The sequence below is a fragment of the Sesamum indicum genome, linkage group LG11 (genome assembly GCF_026168435.1).
Source record: "Sesamum indicum cultivar Baizhima isolate 11 linkage group LG11, ASM2616843v1, whole genome shotgun sequence".
In the NCBI taxonomy this organism is placed as follows: Eukaryota; Viridiplantae; Streptophyta; class Magnoliopsida; order Lamiales; family Pedaliaceae; genus Sesamum; species Sesamum indicum.
The window spans coordinates 997,397-1,019,673 of NC_142667.1; the positions used below are offsets into that span (position 1 = coordinate 997,397).

General features: G+C 33.8%; 1 long non-coding RNA gene and 2 pseudogenes across 1 annotated transcript; all 3 read left to right on the forward strand.

Annotated features, from left to right (window-relative positions):
* Positions 1-9,036: 9,036 nt before the first annotated feature.
* LOC148784973 (putative UDP-rhamnose:rhamnosyltransferase 1 pseudogene) lies at positions 9,037-10,524 on the forward strand (annotated as a pseudogene).
* A 1,890-nt stretch (positions 10,525-12,414) lies between these two features.
* LOC105173149 (uncharacterized) lies at positions 12,415-13,113 on the forward strand. The gene is made up of 3 exons (XR_002288097.2): positions 12,415-12,483; positions 12,613-12,664; positions 12,751-13,113. It is a non-coding gene; the product is annotated as an uncharacterized LOC105173149 (long non-coding RNA).
* Positions 13,114-14,153: 1,040 nt separating this feature from the next.
* On the forward strand, positions 14,154-15,700 carry LOC105173148 (putative UDP-rhamnose:rhamnosyltransferase 1 pseudogene; annotated as a pseudogene).
* The last annotated feature ends 6,577 nt before the right edge of the window (positions 15,701-22,277 follow it).

Sequence of the window (22,277 nt, forward strand, 5' to 3'; positions counted from 1 at the left end):
GCCATTTCTCCACCGTCAGGAAGAATCACAGATTAAGACCATAACCGTTAGAATTCTGTCGTCCAGACGATTCCAACAACACCAATCTTGCTCAATTTCATCAAGTATTTGTTTGTTCAATTAAAATACATATGTTTTAAAATAGTTATAATTTTATTAAATTCTATTTATTAATTAATAATACTATTTATAATTAATTAATAATTCTATTTATAATTAATTAATAATTCTATTTCTAATTAATTAATAATACTATTTATAATTAATTAATAATATTATTTATAATTAATTAATAATACTACTTATAATTAATTAAATAGAATTTAATAAAATTATAAATATTTTAAAACATATGTATTTTAATTGAACAAACAAAAAAAAGAAAATGAATTTGGCAAACAATTTGAGCGAATTTTTGGTGGAAAAATCTCTAAATTTTTAATTCTCAATAAATACTTGATGAAATTGAGCAAGACTGGTCTAAATAGTATTATTAATTATTAATTAATTATAAATAGTATTATTAATTAATTATTTTTATAAATAGTATTATTAATTAATTATTTTTATAAATAGTATTATTAATAATTACCACCAGGATCATCGGGCAGGGATAGGATAATTTTTATAAAATAATGAATAACTGGCAACCTTTCATAAAATTTATATCCAAATATAATACTCCAAAGTGCCCCTAAAAACGCCTTCAACACGGCTATGACCGGGGTCTTACCAGGAGCCATATATTTAGAACATAATTTTTATGTCAAGGCCAGTTATTATTATCCAACCTATATGTTTGATGAGTCCTAATTATTCATGATGTCAAATTCATGCTAGTGTAGTTAACAGTTAGGAATCAACACATGAATTGGTTAGCCTATATGGCTATCCATGAACAATAAAATAAGATTATAAATAAAATACAGAAATAAAAATAAAGCGATTAAAACTTACAGTAATCCTTATGTGGTTGCAAACTTTTATTTCAATATATAGATTTACAATAAGAAGAGGTTGCTCAACACATGAGCAAGAGAGAAAGAGAGAAAACAAGAGAGAGGTTTCTTCTAAGGTTCTGCCCTTAACGCCCTAAACATCTGCATTTATAGAATGCAGAGGAGCCTATTCTACAGGGGCCTATCCCTACTTAGTACAGTAGAAACCGTGTATCACACAGTATAAGGCCGATATTTCGAGATGAAAATTTAAAAAGTGCTACAGTTATAATAATAATTGAACTAGAAGTCAAAAATGAATAGTTGAAAAGCCAAGATTCCCCGCCTTCTGTCTGCTTTGACGTCATTGATTACTTCATCTTATTAATTGCGTCATTTGACTGCTGATAATTGTGCATTGATGTCTTCTTTAATCAAACTTTCTTCCAGTTCTTGCCTGGTTTGAGGAAGATTCTTCCATGTCTTTTTTATGAATCTTTTCTACCAAGGTTTCCTTGATAGCTTCAAAAATATCCTCAAACTCAACATCATTAGGATCTTGAGCATCTTGCATGAATTCACATGCCATGATTGAGTCTGATTTGGTGGATTTATTATCCTACCCAAAATGTGCCATAAGGTCCTTTTTCATTTCTTCCACATATGCAGCAACCATCTGCTCTTTAGTCAGAAATTCTGACTTCATTTTGAATTTTCTTGAGATATGATCAAAAGGTGATGGGGTAGCAATATCTTCCTTCTGATTTTCATAAAGGCTTATCTTCGTTTGAAGGAGATCCATTGTCTCTTTTCCAAATATATCCTTTGTATTCGGATCAATCTTCATCATTTTATACCAAAATTTAATATGGGATATTCTGTATAAGCAAGGAATTCCAACATCTGTTTGACCAATTTTTGGCGTCCATTTCCAAATCCAGGGTATTGAAAATTCAATTAAGAAGAAACATGAGGCTATTCCCTCTATAAATAATTTAGCTTCTTGTTTCTTTATCAGCTGTGGTGAAACATCCACCCATTTATCAAAAAAGAATTTTATTTTTTCTGGTAGAATATTTGGAGTTGGACCAAAATAGTAAAACCAGTGTATAAACCAGTGTGGGATATCAGCGTTATAAACATTGGCACAAACTTTTATAAACCAGGAATGTTTGTGCTTATCATTTTCATAATCTAATACCTTCATAAACGCATCGCAATAATCCCAGTAATTATACTTTACTGCTGATTTATTAATCACAATTTCTTTGTCTTTCATGGGAGAAATTCCCCAGTCTTCCAAAGGTATGACCTTTTTAATAATTATTTTACTGAAATTATAAATTTCTTTATTAGTGCTCATAAAATGTGATATTTCACATGAGCCATTTTGAACAAGTATTTGTTCATAAAAATATCTGGACTTATAAGTCCTTGCCGGTAAGAATGAATTATCCAAATACCTTTGCATTAAAACCCATGGATCATTCTTCCATTTTAAATCTTTTTCTTCCAAAAGAAATATAATTTCTTTATGTTGGGTTTTTGAAAATCCAATATTATTGGATTCAGATTCTTCATCATCAATTATTTTGGCATATGATGGACTATCATTCCCTTCAGTTTGAGATTGCTGACCTTTTTTATATTCCAAAAATGCCTGATATTCAGGATCTTGTGTTAAATCCATAGCTATAAGCTTTTGTTTTTCATTTTGAGATATAATCTCAGGTGCTTTGCCTCGACCACCTCTTCCTCTATAAGAGGAAGATCCCCGACCTCGGGAGTTCATGCCTGTCATTTGTTAAAATATTCCCGAGTTAAGAAATTTGGAATACTATTATCTTCTCCCTTTTTATAAAATATTTCAAAATCAAATGGGGTTAATTGAGTCTGCCATCTTGCAAACATTTGTTTAGAAACATCATGTTTAAAATCCTTTTGAAACATAAATTTGGCTGCTTTGCAGTCTGTCATAATCAAAAAAATTTGATTATATAAATCATTTTGAAATTTTAAAACACATTTGACTATAGTTAGAATCTCTTTTGCTATAGTTGCATAATTTTTTTGAGAATCATTCCATTTTCCTGAATGGAATCTAACAAGATATACTTGTTTTATCTGGGCTAATATTCCTCCAAACCCTATATCAGATGCGTCAGTTTCTATAATCTTTTTCCAATCTGGATTACTTAACATTAAACAAGGAAGTGTTTTAACTTTAGATTTTATTCTTTTAACAGCTTCTGTATGAGCAATTGTCCATGGCTTAGGATTCTTCTTCAGTCTATCATATAAGATAGTCGTATCTTCTATTAAATTTTTGTAATAAGGAGCAATATAATTTAGACTTCCTAAAAATCTTTGTAACTGAGTTTTTTCAGTTATTTCATTTGAAAATTTATCTGCAAAATCAATACTTCTATTAATAGGAATAATATTTCCTTTTTCAATGATATGACCTAGAAATCTTATTCTTGTCTGAAATAATTCCATCTTTGACTTAGAGATTACTAAACCATTTTGTATAATTAGACGTTTAAATATATTTAAATGTTTAAAATGCATTTCAATAGTTTTTGAATAGACTAATATGTCATCAATATATACTATTATAAAAGTACTATAAGGAGTAAAAATATCATTTATAATCTTCTGGAATTCAGAAAGAGCATTTTTCAAACTAAATGGCATAACATTTCATTCATAATGTCCAATAGGAACATTAAATGCAGTTTTATTTCTATCAGATTTATTAATCTGTATTTGCCAATATCCTGATTTTAAATCAAATTTAGAAAATACTAAACTATCATAAAGTCTATCAAGTAGATCTTTTTTATTAGGAATAGGATGCCTAATCCATTTTAATGCCTTATTAAGGGGTTTATAATTTATAACTAATCTTGGAGTACCTCTTTCAATTTCAGAATGTTTATTAACATAAAAAGCAGTACATGACCATGAGGATTGAGATGACTTATTAATTCTTTCTGTAAAAGGGATTCAATTTCTTTTTTACATAATTCTAAGTATTCAGAATTCATTTGACAAGGCCTCGCCTTAGTAGGTATATTCTTTTCATAAAAAGAATCTTCATAAGGTAAAGAAACTATATGTTTCTTTCTATCCCAAAAAGCATTAGGATGATCATTACAAATTTCTAAAGAGAATTGATTTTTTAATAGACTAATTTTATCCTGTAATTTAGGATTCTTCAATTCTTCTTCAATTGTTATTATGTTTATTTCTTGTTTTAAGAAGTTAATTTGATTTTGTTTTGCTTTAATATTATCATAGATATTATGCAACATTTTACTAAATGGTTCAATAATAAATTCAAGAAATATATCATCATTCTGGAAAGTTCCTATAATTCCTTTACTATCAATCTTTTTTATTGGATAAATATTATGTAAAAATGGAGTCCCAAGTATTACTTGGTTAGTAATATTCTTAGCAAGAATAAAACTTTGAGAAATACATTTATTATCAATACAAACAAAAGCTTTAGCAATTTTATACTGTATTTGGAGTTTATCACCTCCAGCATGCCATAAAGTATGACTAGTTTTATGAAAATATCTAGTTGGTATTAATCCTTCCTGAATAACATTTAAATCAGCACCACTATCAACAAGAGCTATAAATGATTTTGTATAATGATTATCAATCAGAAGAGATATTTTTATATACCATTTTTGGGATATAACCATTTCTATAGTGGATAAAAAGTTTTCAGAGAAAATACTATGCTCATCTATTTTTAATTTATTATTATTTTGAGATATATTTTCTGATCTAGAAATATTTTCTAAGTCAGAAATTCTAGATTCCTGAATAGTATTTTTATCTTTCAATATTTTAATTTCTTCTTTTAGATTGTTTATTTCTTTATATAAATTTTGAAGAGATATATTATCTTCTTTATGTTGATATTTACTTCTAAGTTGGTTCATTACCTCATTCATATTATATGATCTTTTTGGGTTTATAATTGTTCCATTTAAGTCTTCTTCTGGATTATAAGAAGTAGAAGTACTGGATTCAGTATTAATCTCATCAATAATTTGCATTCTTGATTTTGGATCTTTAATTGCTTTTAATAATTCAAAAGCATGATTTGAAGTAAGAACATTAATATTCATTTCTGAGAATTGGGAAAGTATTTTATACAATTCAGATTTTTCAATATCATTCTTATTAATATTATTTAATTCTTTAGGACAAGCTAGTCCTAGGCAACAAGGTTCACATTCTAAACTTGATTCTGAAATATTTTCATTTTCTAACACATTTAATATTTCTTTTTCTTCTGATTCAGAAGTACTTATTGATTCTGTTTCTGTATTTTCAGATTCTGATTCTTGTGAAGTTTGTATTATTATATTCTTTATATAATCTGATATTTCAAGATTATTAATCTTCTTTTTAGTCCAACAGTATTTTGCAGTATGACCTAATTTTTTGTAAATCTTACAATATCTATTTTTATTTTTCAAATATTTCGGTTTTCTTTGAGATTTTTCTTCTTTTCTTTTATTCTTTTTCTCTATATGTTTCTGAGAATATTTTCTATGTTTTCATTTATAGGGCCTATTAATTTTATGGTCCTTACTAGTAGTAGGGTTTTCTAAATCAAATTGTTGACAAAATTGTCCTAATTGTTTCCTTTCATCAAGGTTTTGTTTTTTAATTTGTTGACTAAGCTTTATCTCATTAAACAAAGTTAATCCTTCTTGTATACAAGTATCTATTAGAGCTCCATAAGTATAACTTTCATATGGGATATTAATCTGGTTTTTTCTTAGTTTTTTCCTAATCCTTTCTGCAAATAGACTAGGCAGACCATCAATAAATTTTGATTTTCAGTGTATATTATTACATTCTGGTAATTCCATTACTCTACTTAAAAAAGTATCTTTATACCATCTAAAGTCTGAAAGTGTTTTACACCTTAGATTTTGTAATAAAGTTCTAATAGTATCACTATTATCACTAAATCTTCCTGTAAAATGTTCAATAATATTGACAGCGAGTGTATAAATTGCATTTTCAACTAAATTATTATTTTCTTGTTTAACAGTATTGATAATACTATCTTTATCTTGTTGAGATAGATAATTATCCCACCAACCTTTAAGTTGTCCAGTAAATCCAGCAACAATCATTGCTGCAATAGTTTTATCTGAATTATTACTATTTTTACAAATAGTGGAATACATAAGCATTCTATGTACCGTGTTATAAATCTGTTTATTAGAATATTCATCTATGTTCCATTCATAAATCTTATTACCTGAATAACTAATATCTATTGTATCAGTATATTTTTCATATAAAACTTCCATAGGTGTTGGTCTATTATAATAGAATTTACTCTGAATAGGTTTATCAACCCATTTATTAGTGATTTTATTGATTTGGTTCTTAAAAACTTGTTTATGATTAGTATTTTCTATCAATTCATACTGTAACTCCTTATCAAGAGTTTTTATACTTAATTTACTGAATTTTTCTTCAAGCATTTTTTCTAATTCATGGATTGGTCTTATTTTGAAATCAGATATAACTAGAGGAGGCTGAAAGCTAGGAGATGCTTCTTTTTCTTCAGATTTTGTTTCTATTATAACCGGTTGTATATTATTTATAGCTTTAATAATCATTTCAATTTTATTATGAATTAATTGAATTTGTTCTCCCAAAATATTAAGGAATAAATTTATATAATTTTTTTGTTCAAACATATTATTTATATGTTTACAAGTTACTGTGAGAGTGTCTGTTTCTATTAATTTAGAAAAGGCTGAAAAATTATGAATTTTTCCATTCTTTTCAATATGAAGAATCCTTGATAAACTTTCCTTGATTCTAGTTTGTAATTTCTTTCTATAACAGAAATATAGTTTTTGACATATGTATCAATAAACCATGTCACAAAAGGAATTAAAGCATTTTTTTTCTTTGCAAACCTTATAAAATTCATCTTGGAAATATAACATTTATTGCTTATCAAAGCTTTGGAAAAACCATTCTCTGAATTGGCTATAACCTACGTCTTTAAATTCTTCTGAAATAATTTTTCTGGCTGGAGAGCCAGGACTAAAATCTATAATAGAGCTATAATCTATTAAATATTAAACTCCATTTCTGACATAGTCGGTTCTAACTCATTATTATCCTGAGTTTGATTATTAGCTTCTCTTACAATATTTTGTCTGTTAATGTATAATTTTTCTGTAACAGGAGTAAATATTTCTGTTTCTCTTATTTGAGAAGTAGAGGCTCTAGAAGGCGTAGGAGATTCTACCCTATAATCTATAGGTGATATGTAAGATCTCATCGAGTTGCATTTTTGAAATAGTAATGATTTAGAATTTGTTTCAAATTTAATATTTACAGTTCCTTCATTATATTGAAGAATATCTATAATCTTATTATGATCATGTATTTGTGGCCTTTTAGGTACAGCTTGTTCAATTATCCAATTTTCTGGAAAAGTTATTTCTTCCCATTTAATGGGTCTTCTTGTAGTAATATTTGAATTACTGAAATTAGTTTCAATTAATATAGTTTCATTTTTTGATTTATTAATCCTTTTACATTGTGGATTTAATGTAAATAAAGGCTTATAATATATTCTATAACATATACATATAACTTCAGTTCCAGGCATATAATCATAACCATGAGGTTTAACATTTAATGTCAAAGCATCTAATATATTAATATCAGATAAAGATAATTGTAAATTTGGATATACATTAAAATAAACTGGTTCATGTGCCAGACTAAATTGTATTATACCCATAAGGGATTGTTTCCAATTTAAATTTCTACCATCTCTTAAGGCTGCAATAAAGCTTTCCGGTAAACCTTCTAAAGTCAAAGATTTAAAAACAATTTGTACAAGTCCTATATGTAGGAATTTATGTGTTTGTCTATAATGGCTAATGTCTTTTTTAGATAATAATCTTATTATCATTTCATCATTATCTAATGAGATAGATTTTTCAATAGTTTGTACTACTTGTTTTAATCCTAATTTTTTAAAAGTTCCTAACTGATATATTAATCTTGGTTCAACTTTTGGAATTGTCCATCTATTTAATAGATCCAAATTCTGAGGTATATCATATTCCTTATTTTTAATATTTTTAATATTAGAATTCTTATTAAGTATGTTCATGTGATTCATGAGTAAAGTCATGTATTGATCCATAACATATTAATTACTACTAAATAATAGTATTAATTAATTATCAATTTAATTATTAATTATTAATTAATTATAAATAGTATTATTAATCAACTATTTATTATAAATAGTATTATTAATTCATAAATAGAATTTAATAAAATTATAATTATTTTAAAACATATGTATTTTAATTGAACAAATAAATATTTGATGAAATTGAGCAAGATTGGTCTTGTTGGAATCGTTTGGACGACAGAATTCTAACGGCTATGGTCATAATCTGTGATTCGTCCTGACGGTGGAGAAATGGCAGCAAACAGTTTCAGCGCGAATTTTCGACGGAAAATCTTCAAATTTTCATATCTCAACAAATATTTAATAAAATTAAACTAGATTGGTCTCGTTAGAACCGTTAGGTCGAGGCGAGTCCAGTGGTGGTGGTTCGTGATCGTGGGTCGCTCCGGTGGCGGCGAATCGACAGCCGAAAGGTGCGGTGTTCGTGCTAAAAATTCATTATTTACAATTTATAAAACTTGAAATTGTTTGCGGGAAATGTTCGTCCCATCAAGGAGTGTCGAACGGTATATTTGATGATTGACAACTCGCCATGATGGTGCCGAAATTTTAACGAGAAGTTTGCAGCAATCGTCGTGCAATAAAATAATTTTTCTTTTAAAAAAAATTATCACCGCGGTGACACATTAAAATTTTTTTTTTTTTTAAAATCAATGCCACCGCGGTGGTTAACCACGGTGACATAAAGAAATTTTTTTTTAAAATAAAAATTGTGGCACCGCGGTTACTTTTCTAAAGCCTTCAATTTTATCTTACTTTACATTTTTTTTTTTTGACATTTTTTAAATAAATTCCCCTATAAAAGAAGGTTTGAGTGAAATTTCTTGATAGGTAACACTGAGATTAGCAAAGCAGCTTCACACACACACACAACTGCAAAAAAATCATGATGAGTCGAGATGGATTAATCCATGTTGCTATGCTGCCATGGTCAGCATTCGGCCATCTCATCCCATTTCTCCAGCTCTCCATCGCCTTAGCCAAATCAGGGATCCACGTCTCCTTCCTCGCAACTCCAAGAAACATCCTCAGACTCCCCAAAATCCCTCCAAATCTGTCAAATCTCATAGATTTTGTGCCCCTTCCACTCCCCAAACCCGAATCAAGTCCCCTGCCTGAATCAGCCGAAGCCACCGTGGACATCCCCGCCGACAAGATCCAGTACCTGAAGCTCGCCTGTGATCTTCTCCAGGAACCCGTCAGGGATTTCGTTTCAGAAAAATCACCCCACTGGATAATTGTCGACTTTTTCCATCACTGGGCTGTTGATATTGCTCAGGATTTCAACATCCCGATTGTCACATTCTGGGTTTTTTCTGCTGCAACAGTAGATTTTTTCGGCGTTCATAAGGTTCCCCTTGACGGCGACAAAAGAATGTTGCCTCAGAGCTGGACTCTCCCGCCCGAATACATCGATTTTTCGTCGACAGTTGCGTACAAGAAGCACGAGGCTGAAGAAATGCACGCTGGATATTTCGGGCAGAACGCGTCGGGAGAGCCTGACAGCTCCCGGGTAGCTAAAATAATTCAAGCAACTAATGCTATTGCCATACGCACCTGTCCTGAATTCGAAGCCGATTACTTGAAACTGCATGAGAAACTCACAGGAAAGCCTGTCTTTCCGGTGGGATTCCTCCCGCCCGAAAAAATGAAGCGGAGATCACCAACTTCCAATGAAAAACCGTGGAGCGGAATTTTCCAGTGGTTGGACAAACAAAACCCAAGATCAGTTGTTTTCGTGGGGTTCGGCAGCGAGTGTAAACTGAACAAAGATCAAATTCACGATATAGCACACGGGGTTGAGCTTTCCGGGCTGCCATTTTTATGGGCCCTGAGAAAACCCGACTGGGCTGACGACGATGAGGATGCGTTTCCGGCAGGGTTCCGCGAGCGGACCGCCGCGAGAGGAGTGGCACACGTTGGATGGGCGCCGCAGAGGGAGGTTCTTAGCCACCCGTCTGTTGGAGGGTGTTTGTTCCACGCGGGATGGGGGTCGATTATAGAGAGTTTGCAGTACGGTCATTGTCTTGTTTTTCTGCCGTTCATCATCGATCAGCCATTGAATGCGCGGCTGTTGGTGGAGAAGGGTTTGGGGTGGGAAGTTGAAAGGGGTGAAGATGGGTCGTTCAGCAGATATGACATTGCGAAAGCATTGGAGAAAGCTATGGTTTTGAAGGAAGGAGAAGAAGTTAGGGTAAGGAGTAGGGGAGCTGGTGATGGGATTTTTGGAGATGAAAAACTCCATCATTCTTATGTTGAGAAATTTGTTGAGTACCTTAAGAATCATAAATTTTAATTTAATTTGAATATTTAGTTAGCTCAACCCAAAATTCTTTCTTAAAATCAGTTGAATTAAATTAATAAGAGAGCTAGTATAATAATGAGTAAAATGCAGATCCCCCAACTCTTTTTTTTTTACACCTAGTCTCCCAATCTTTCAAATTTGTTGCACATGCCAATTTTTTTCAATTTTCAGTCCGATTATTGGTATTTTTGACTGGATAAAGCAATGCGCCGAAAGGGCTAATTTTCAATGTCCTTTTACGTAATTTCATCTATTTTGTACACCTCGTATCCCAACCTTTCAAATTTGTTGTACATGCCAATTTTTTTCAATTTTCAGTCCGGTTATTGGTATTTTCGACGGGATAAAGCAACGCGTCTAAAGGGCTGATTTTCAATGTCCTTTTACGTAATTTCATCTATTTTCTACCTCAAATAGTTGTTACAAGACAAGTCCTAAAATCAGTTGCCCTAATAGTTGGAGGGAAATTAAAACTATATGTATATGAAACTACTTTGAAATTCATTTTTGTTGCCATCCAAAAATGGGGAAAAAGTAGAAGGATAAGGTCAAAAAAAAAAAAAAGTACATATCTTTTTACTACTATGTATGTGTGTGTATATATATATAATTTTCCTCCAATTTTTATGTTCAATGATAATATCGGTACATATTCTTTTAGAAAAGATAACTAATCATCGGAAAAACTCCTACCTCGTCAATCATTGATAGTAAATTTTAATTTATTTAAAATGAATAATTTATAATAAATGCATAGTATGCATTTTGCTAAATATTTTTGTTAATAAAAAGTCTTTTTGTTCTTGTTTTATGATTATATTTACTAATAAGATTTCAAAATCTTTTATATACTAAAATTATTTTAGTATAACATTAGCTTGTTTATTTTCTAATATAAAAATAATGGTAAATGGTTACTAAAACAATTCATAAAAATTAGTCTTTTCTTCTCAATTTATGTTTCTCGATTTACTCCCTTTCCAATCATATCAAACAATTTGAAGAAAACTATCATTATGTTTGATTTTGTTTTTAACTTATTTTTGGGTATTTTGTGGAGATAGAGAGAGAAAAACAAAGATAAATAAAAATAAGTTAGAGATAGTGTATATGTTTGGATTTGTTTTTGGAGATAATATAAAATAAGTATGTTATGTTTGATGTTGTGTAGTGGGGAGACAAAAAATACTGTTCATTGTCAAATCATGTCTCTTTTATATATATTTATATATATATATATGTATAAAAATATATATAATTTATTTAGTTGTGAGTGGATTAAAATAAATATTATTTCTTAATTATATATGTATGGAAATGAAAAAGAATAATTTATGTAAAATACACTTTTAAAAATAATTAAATGCACTCTAATAATTGATTAACAATATTTTTTGTTAGTTGTTCTATTCAAGGTGATAAATTTAAACAAATTATTTAAATAATGTAATATATGAATTAACCGCGTAGAATAGTTATATTGTTTTATATTTTTTAAAATTTTTAATTATTCCAATGATGTAGAAAATATTACGTATAAAATATTAAGTGGTTAAAATAAAATATATTTGTATTTAAAAATCAAATACTTAGAAACAAGACAAAATACTTAGAAACAAAACAAAAATATGGCAAAATAAGCAATGCCAAACATTGCTTCGATTTTGCCCAAAACCGAAGCCAAACATAAGGATGAAATGGGAGGATTTTGAGATGAGCTCTTACCATTCTTCACCTCAAACTTTTGCAACAACATTAATTTTCTATTCCTATTTGTTGAAGTTTTATGTATCAAGTAGTTCGTGATATATAAACATGTTTGTAGTTCAGGAGTTATGTCCATTTACCGCATCAGTAATTAGAGATTTCTTATGTTGTTCTTGCTCCGGAACAGGATAAAGGAATCGGGCACTGGCGTTTCATCTGCGTCATGTCGTTTCCATGAAAGCCGATTCTATCAGGTATCTACAACTCAATTCCGTGGGAGAAATTTCAACAGCATTGCTGCTGTGTTTTTCCAACATTTTACAAACTCATTACAGGTATATTCCATGATTGCTTTTGATGTTTGGTTCTTGAATTTCTTGCAGCCACTGGCTATACAGAGTATTTCTTTGATGAAAAATCTGGAAAAGTATGCAGGTATTGCTATTGTATTTTAGAAATTAGTACCCTTATTCTACCTCTTCATCATGTATCCTTGTACTTAGCCTGCCTTAAACTTTCAGGCATGTGGAGCATTGGAACGTTCCCAAAATGGCTCTTTTGAAGCAAATTTTACGGCCTAGCAGAGGGCTAAGTGGCAAGAAATCCAGTTCAGAGAAATGAGATGAAGGGTCTGACGTTAAGTATGACAATGGGACCTCTTCCCTTTGAGGGTATGGTGCTCGTTTTCAGATAAAAAAATAAGGCGTTGATGGTTGTGATTTCTTACCTGTACTAAAGAGCATCATACATAGGCGAGCGACTAAGAGTGGAGTGTGTTGATTGCTAGTGTTTTACATGTATATATGTCTGTATATACACAGGACATATCGGCAAGAACACACAAGTTTAATCATGCAATGGATGGAATGATAAAATACCAAAAAAGAAAATATAATTTACGATTAATGTTAAAATTCATTCAACTTCACACAGTAACTAATAGGGGGTTTGTGGCCCCCATATAACTAGTCCACTAGCTCAATAAATATTCTTATTCTACCTAATAAATCAAAGCAAATGGGGGTTTTTAAAATTAGAATATATGATGAATTCAAATCATATGTAAGATATAATAATGAAATATATATTTGTAGTTGCATCCATCTTTTACTTGCATCAATATAAAAAATACTTGACGCAAATTCCATATCAAATCCCATCACGAAAACCCATAAATCTACACATTAATTGTAATTAATAAATAAATAATTCCACAAAGTGGTGCTATTCACATTGGATACGTATCACATATTTTACAATAAATGCCACATGCAAATATTAAAAGGAATAAACAGTTCAATTATTGGAGTTAGTATAATTTGACTCTTCACATAAATATTAATATAAAAGAAATTTCATTTATCATTTGCAAACAATTCATTAGTTGTATTAGGTACCATATATATAGTTTACTTAATATTAATGAGGGTTTAGTTATGCTTACTTTCCTAAAACTCTGAAATTACATTTTCAAATTTTCTTTTCTAAATAATTAAAATTACATCTCTTTCAAAAATTTCCGATTTATGTATACACACGATCCCCTTCCATTAGAATTTGGACGAAAAATGCTAAACGTTAACAAACAAATTATAAAAATTTAATATTTTCAAGTATATTTTTGTATTTATGAAGGAATAAATACAATATATGTATATATATGGAGTAAGGATAACATCATTATATTTTTTTTCTTTATAAGTATAAAATTATTATATGAAAATATTAAATGATGGGTAAAATTATAAATTTTATATAAATTTTTTGTTAACGTCAATATTATTATCCAAAGAATAAGGTGCAAACATTGAAGATTCGAAAAAAATTATAAATGTAATTTTGAAAATTTTATTGCATTTTAAGAGGGGGGTGTATATGTAATTAACCCTATGACTGAGTGTCCATTATTATGAGAAGATGAAATCAATTCCAGTTGATGATCTTCACATGGATGATTATAAAACAAGGTTTGAGTGAAACTTCTTGATAGGTAACACTGAGATTAGCAAAGCAGCTTCACACACACACACACACAACTGCAAAAAATATCATGATGAGTCGAGATGGATTAATCCATGTTGCTATGCTGCCATGGTCAGCATTCGGCCATCTCATCCCATTTTTCCAGCTCTCCATCGCCTTAGCCAAATCAGGGATCCACGTCTCCTTCCTCGCAACTCCAAGAAACATTCTCAGACTCCCCAAAATCCCTCCAAATCTGTCAAATCTCATACATTTTGTGCCCCTTCCACTCCCCAAACCCGAATCAAGTCCCCTACCTGAATCAGCCGAAGCCACCGTGGACATCCCCGCCGACAAGATCCAGTACCTGAAGCTCGCCTGTGATCTTCTCCAGGAACCCGTCAGGGGTTTCGTTTCAGAAAATCCACCCCACTGGATAATTGTCGACTTTTTCCATCACTGGGCAGTTGATATAGCTCAGGATTTCAACATCCCGATTGTAATATTCTGGGTTGTTTCTGCTGCAACAGTAGATTTCTTCGGCGTTCATAAGGTTCCCCTTGACGGCGACAAAAGAATGTTGCCTCAGAGCTGGACTCTCCCGCCCGAATACATCGATTTTTCGTCGAAAGTTGCGTACAAGAAGCACGAGGCTGAAGAAATGCACGCTGGATATTTCGGGCAGAACGCGTCGGGAATGCCTGACAGCTCCCGGGTAGCTAAAATAATTCAAGCATGTAATGCTATTGCCTTACGCACCTGCCCTGAATTCGAAGCCGATTACTTGAAACTGCATGAGAAACTCACCGGAAAGCCTGTCTTTCCGGTGGGATTCCTCCCGCCCGAAAAAATGAAGCGGAGATCACCAACTTCCAATGAAGAACCGTGGAGCGGAATTTTCCAGTGGTTGGACAAACAAAACCCAAGATCAGTTGTTTTCGTGGGGTTCGGCAGCGAGTGTAAACTGAACAAAGATCAAATTCACGAGATAGCACACGGGGTTGAGCTTTCCGGGCTGCCATTTTTATGGGCCCTGAGAAAACCCGACTGGGCTGACGACGATGAGGATGCGTTTCCGGCAGGGTTCCGCGAGCGGACCGCCGCGAGAGGAGTGGCGCACGTTGGATGGGCGCCGCAGAGGGAGGTTCTTAGCCACCCGTCTGTTGGAGGGTGTTTGTTCCACGCGGGATGGGGGTCGATTATAGAGAGTTTGCAGTACGGTCATTGTCTTGTTTTTCTGCCGTTCATCATCGATCAGCCATTGAATGCGCGGCTGTTGGTGGAGAAGGGTTTGGGGTGGGAAGTTGAAAGGGGTGAAGATGGGTCGTTCAGCAGATATGACATTGCGAAAGCATTGGAGAAAGCTATGGTTTTGAAGGAAGGAGAAGAAGTTAGGGTAAGGGGTAGGGAAGCTGGTGATGGGATTTTTGGAGATGAAAAACTCCATCATTCGTATGTTGAGAAATTTGTTGAGTACCTTAAGAATCATAAATTTTAATTTAATTTGAATATTTAGTTAGCTCAACCCAAAATTCTTTCTTAAATCACAATCAGTTGAATTAAATTAATAAGAAAGCTAGTATAATAATGAGTAAAATGCAGATCCCCCAACTCTTTTTTTTTTGCACCTAGTCTCCCAATCTTTCAAATTTGTTGCACATGCCAATTTTTTTCAATTTTCAGTCCGATTATTGGTATTTTCGACTGGATAAAGCAACGCGCCGAAATGCTAATTTTCAATGTCCTTTTACGTAATTTCATCTATTTTTTACACCTCGTCTCCCAACCTTTCAAATTTGTTGTACATGCCAATTTTTTTCAATTTCAGTCCGGTTATTGGTATTTTCGACGGGATAAAGCAACGCGCCTAAAGGGCTGATTTTCAATGTCCTTTTACGTAATTTCATCTATTTTCTACCTCAAGTAGTTGTTACAAGACAAGTCCTAAAATCATTTGTCCTAATAGTTGGAGGGAAAGTAAAACTGTATGTATATGAAACTACTTTGAAATTCATTTTTGTTGCCATCCAAAATTGGGGAAAAAGTAGAAGGATAAGGTCAAAAAGAAAAAAAAGTACATATCTTTTTACTACTATGTGTGTGTGTGTGTATATATATATATAATTTTCCTCCAATTTTTTCGTTCCAATGATAATACCGGTACATATTCTTTTAGAAAAGATAACTAATCATCGGAAAAACTCCTACCTCGTCAATCATTGATAGTAAATTTTAATTTATTTAAAATGAATAATTTATAATAAATGCATAGTACGCATTTTGATAAATATTTTTGTTGATAAAAAGTCTTTTTGTTCTGGTTTTATGATTATATTTACTAATAAGATTTCAAAGTCTTTTATATACTAAAATTATTTTAGTATAACATTAGCTTGTTTATATTCTAATATAGAAATAAAGGTAAATGGTTACTAAAACAATTCATAAAAATTAGTCTTTTCTTCTCAATTTATGTTTTTCGATTTACTTCCTTTCCAATCATATAAAACAATTTGAAGAAAACTATTATTCTTTACCTCCCTTTGCTTTTTCACGATTGATGTGCAGTTAACTTATGTAGGTTTCATTAAATTCAGATATTTATAGTGGAGATTTTTATGATTTTTAAAGTAAGAAGGGTTGTAGCACGAGGGAGGTCCTCGTAATTAACATCCAGAAAATTTTCTAGGTCTCTTTTAGGATTAATTATGTTGCAAATATACAGGAATCTGGCAGTTGATGCTTATGAAGAGGACTGTGAATTTGCTGATCCAGCCGGTTCGTTCAGAGGGCTAAGTCGGTTCAAAAGAAACTGTACCAATTTTGGATATCTACTTTGAGCAGTCAAATATGAAAGTTATGAAATGGGAGGATTTTGAGGTGAGCTCTTACCATTCTTCACCTCAAACTTTTACAAGAACATTAATTTTCTATTCCTATCTATTGAAGTTCAATGTATCAAGTAGTTCCTGATATATAAACATGTTTGTAGTTCAGGAGTTGTGTCCATTTACTGTATCAGTAATTAGAGATTTCTTATGTTGTTCTTGCTCCGGAACAGGATAAAGGAATCGAGCACTGGCGTTTCATCTGTGTCATGTCATTTTCATGGAAACCGATTCTATTAGGTATCTACAACTCAATTCCGTGGGAGAAATTTCAACAGCATTTCTGCTGTGTTTTTCCAACATTGTACGAACTCATTACATGTTGAGAATACAGAACATAAGCGAGCTGATCATGATGATGATGAAGGTGTTTTGGTTGCTTGGGAACCTGGTTGATGAACTCTGTTTTCAGTACTGCGAAGAAGAAGCGGGTTTCTGTGGAATGCGTTTTTATTTACCAAGCACGTTTGTGTTAGTTAGCTTATGTGGAGCTGATTAGTTGCCACCTGTAACTGATATGGCCTGAATCTGTTTTTTTAGTTATTTTCGTTGCATTCTGTTTGGTCATCTTCCTCTGTATTTAAGTAGAGACCAACACTGCTCCTCTGTAATTTTTTCTGCACTTTTGTATCATCTATCTTTGAAGCAATACAACACACTGCTTCCTTACGAGCTTTGATGGCTCAATCAATCTTCTTCCTTACTTTTAACATGGTATCAGAGCCTTCTCAGTGAAGGTCTCTGTAAAAAAAAAAAAAAACAAAATCTAATCTTTAGTGTTCGATTATAGCAAACACTGTATTTGGAGATTCAGACATGGCGCACGGCATATCAGGATTTTATGCAGCTGCAAGCCTCTGATCAACTTGGGATGGTGATGGTCTCAACAATGTTGACTGGGAACAATTTTTTCGCATGGAGCAGAGCAGTAAAACGTGCACTGACAACAAAATTGAAGTTAGATTTCATCGATGGTACTGCGGTTAGGCCATCAGGGAACACTGATGAGTTCAAACGATGGAATCGCATTGATTCCATGGTCACTACCTGGATTTTGAATTGCATGTCGAAGGAATTAGCTGAGTCGTTCATGTACGTAAGTTCTACGAGAGAACTTTGGTTAGAATTGGAGGCGAGGTTTGGTGAGAGTAATAGCCCCATGGTTTACCAATTACAGAGGGAAATCGGTCAGGTAATGCAGGGAAACATGTCGATTACAGAGTATTACACTAAACTCAAACGCTTATGGGATGAATTAACTTGTTTAGCGCCCACTCCGAAGTGCATTTGTGCAAGGTGTACTTGCGGCGTTAATAAGGCAATGATGGAGATGACTGCCTCGAATCAATTGATACAATTTTTGGTTGGTTTAAACACGGTCTATGACCAAGCCAAGAGCCAAATCTTACTGCTGGAGGTAAAACTGCCTCGAATCAATTGATACAATTTTTGGTTGGTTTAAACACGATCTATGACCAAGCCAAGAGCCAAATCTTACTGCTGGAGCCTTTACCATCAGTTACAAAAGCGTATTCTATGCTCATTCGCATGGAAAAACAGATGCAAATGAACGTTAGCGGCATTGAAATGAATAGTGGCGCTGCTTTTCAAGTTAAGACTCACAACAGTTTTAAGAAAAAGGGTTTTGTGGATAAAAGACATCTGGTCTGTGAATATTGTTAGAGAATGGGGCATTCCAAGGATAGTTGCTTTAAACTTCATGGTGTACCTGAGTGGTACAAAGAGATTACAGACCAGCAACGAAAGTCAGGAGGCAGGGGACGAGGCTTTGCAGCTGCAGCAGCTAGTGAGCAAGTTCGTATCAGATCAGAAGGAGCTACCAATATAGCTGACATTGTTCGCACAGAAGTGCAGAGATTGATGCATGAAGAGATGCCTCTTGATCCTTTGAAAGTGAACTTTGCTCAAATGGACGATTATGCAGGTAATAGCATGAATTCTCCTTGCACTACTTTCGGCTTTTGGATTATTGATAGCGGGGCAACAAGCCATATATGTGGAGACATTCGTCTTTTTCAATCTTTTACCACATCCACACAATCTCTCACCATTCACTTGCCAAATAGACAAACACAAATAGTTTCTCACATAGGTTTCGTTGTTATCACCTCTGAAATTACTCTAACAAATGTGCTTCACATTCCCACTTTCTCTGTCAATTTATTGTCTGTTCGACAATTGTGTCATGATATGCCAGTTCAATTTCGATTTCTAAAGTCTTCTTGCATCCTGCAGGGCCTGGGGAATGACAGGGTCATGGCTACAGGAGAACTTTTAGGAAATCTGTATATTCTATCATCTACACCTGTGTCAAAGGAAAACACTCATTTTTCTTCTCTTCAAGCTAATTGTAATGTCAATTCTAGTGTTAATGTTGCCATGAATAATGGTGATGTATGGCATAAACGTCTTGGACATTTGTCCAAAAATTCAATGAAGCACATTACTTCATTACCTCAGTTAGATTTCATCAAAATGCCCTGTGAAATATGCCCCTTAGCTAAAATGCATCAACTCCCTTTTACTTCAAGTTCCATTCATTTGTCTTCGATCTTTGCTCTTGTTCACATGGATATTTGAGGGCCCTATAAAGAGCCCAGTGTCACTGGTTGTCAATATTTCTTAACCATTGTAGATGATTTCAGTCGGACCACATGGACATTCTTTATGCGATACAAGAGTCAATGTTTGGAAATGTTTCAAAATTTCTGCAAGCTTGTGCTTACTCAGTTTAATAAACATGTGCAATCCATTCGTACCGATAATGGTTCCGAATTCTAATCCTTCCTTAGCAGTTCAGGCATCATTCATCAACGTAGTTGTTCCTACACTCCGCAGCAAAACGGAGTTGTAGAGAGAAAACACATGTTTCTCCTTGATATAGCTCGTTCCATTATGTTTCAATCCTCTTTTCCTAGGCGTTTTTGGGGTGATGCCATACTCTCTGCTACCTACTTGATTAATAGGTTTCCTTCGGCCATTTTGGGATGGAAAACTCCTTATGAAATCTTGCACCAGAAAGTTTCCTCTTACACACATCTTAGAACTATTGGATGTCTCTATTTTGCCATTAAACCCAGTCCTTTTCAGTCTAAGTTTGATAAACGAGGTGTTAAATGTGTGCTCCTTGATTACCCTCCTGCCCGAAAGGGATATAGGTTGCTTGAGTTTGATTCCAACACGATATTCACTTCTAGGAATGTCATATTCCATGAAAAAAAATTTCCTTTTGCTCAATCTTCCCCAACAACTCCAGCCGTTCCTTTGCCCCTTATTCCTTTATCTGATGACTCTTGTAGTGTTCCTCCTACCACTGATACTTCAAATGGTAACTCTCCTGCTCCTCCACACTCTCACCCTGCATCCCCTCAGTCTACATCCCTTACCGTCCCCGTTCCAGTTCGTAGGTCTCAGAGAACACACACAAAATCAGTTTGGCTTTCTGATTTTGTCTGCAATTTGGCTGCTCATTCTTATGTCCCTACTATCACCAGTTTTGGCTCCACATTTTTGGATTTTGATGCCTCTCTATCTGCTTTGCAGGAGCCACGCAGTTATAAGGAAGCCGCATCCTTTCCACATTGGGTTGATGCAATGGACAAAGAACTGCAGGCATTGGATTTGAATCACACTTGGGATGTGGTTCCTTTACCGCCTGGTAAACGCCCTATTGGTTGTCGATGGGTGTACAAAGTTAAATTGAAAGATGATGGATCGATTGAGCGTTATAAGGCCAGGTTAGTGGCCAAAGGATACACACAAGTTGAGGGGGTGGATTATATTGAACGGTTTTCTCCTGTGGCAAAGGCTGTGACTGTCCGTTTGTTCATCGCCATTGCCACTTTGTTTCAGTGGCTGCTGCATCAGGTTGATATCAACAATGCTTTTCTTTATGGTCATCTCGATGAAGAGATTTATATGAGCGTACCTGAAGGGTACTCTATTCAGCCTGGACATGTCTGTCTTCTTAGGCGATCCCTTTATGGTTTGAAGCAGGCCTCCCGCCAATGGAATCTGGAGTTTGCACGAAGTCTCACTGCGTTTGGCTTCAAGCAATCTGAACACGATCATTGTTTATTTCTTAAGCCACTGGACTCTGGTTTTATTGGATTGTTGGTCTATATTGATGATGTCCTCATCATGGCTCCTTCTATTTATTTTATTTCGCAGGTCAAGCTTCATCTTGATACTCTTTTCACCATCAAGGATTTGGGCTCTGCACGTTATTTTCTTGGCTTGCAGATTGCTAGATCAGAAGCTGGAACTTCCTTAACTCAGTCTAAATATATCTCAGACATTGTGGCTGATTGTGGTCTTCTCGAGGCTAAGACTGCTGCCACTCCCTTACCACCTGGAATCAAGTTACATGTTGATGATGATTCCTTGCTTGAAGATCCAGAACCATTTCGTCGATTGGTGGGACGTCTTCTGTACCTCAGCTTCACGCGTCCTGATATCTCGCACGGGGTTCAGCAGCTGAGTCAGTTCATTCAGCGCCCTCGTCGTTCGCATTGGCTTGCTGCTACCCACTTAGTTCGCTACTTGAAGGGTACTTCCACTCATGATCTTTTCTTCCCCGCCTCCAACTGTCTGCAGCTTCGTGCATTCTGTGATGCGGATTGGGCGGCTTGCCCGGACACTAGGCGTTCTCTCTCGGGTTTCTGTGTATTTCTTGGCCCTGCTCTCATTTTATGGAAGACGAAGAAACAGTGCACCGTCTTTCGGTCCTCTGCCGAGGCGGAATGTCGCAGTATGGCTGCAACAACATGTGAATTGAAATGGATTTCCTTTCTGTTGCGGGATTTTGGCATCACTTTGGATGTTCCTATTCCTTTCTATTGTAATAGTCAAGCTGTGCTTCATATCATGGCGAATCAGGTGTTTCATGAGCGTACGAAGCATTTAGACATAGATTGCCATATTGTTCGTAATTGTTACAAAGAGGGATTTCTTGATCCTGTTTTTGTTCGTAGCAAGGATCAGTTGGCCGATTTAGTAACGAAGTCCCTTTCATTTGCTCAGTTCTCCTGTTTGGTGCGCAAGTTGGACTTGTTCTTGGGTTTCCCAAGTCCAACTTGTGGGAGGGGTGTTGAGAATACAGAACATAAGCGAGCTGATCATGGTGGTGATGAAGGTGTTTTGGTTGCTTGGGAACCTGATTGATGAACTCTGTTTTC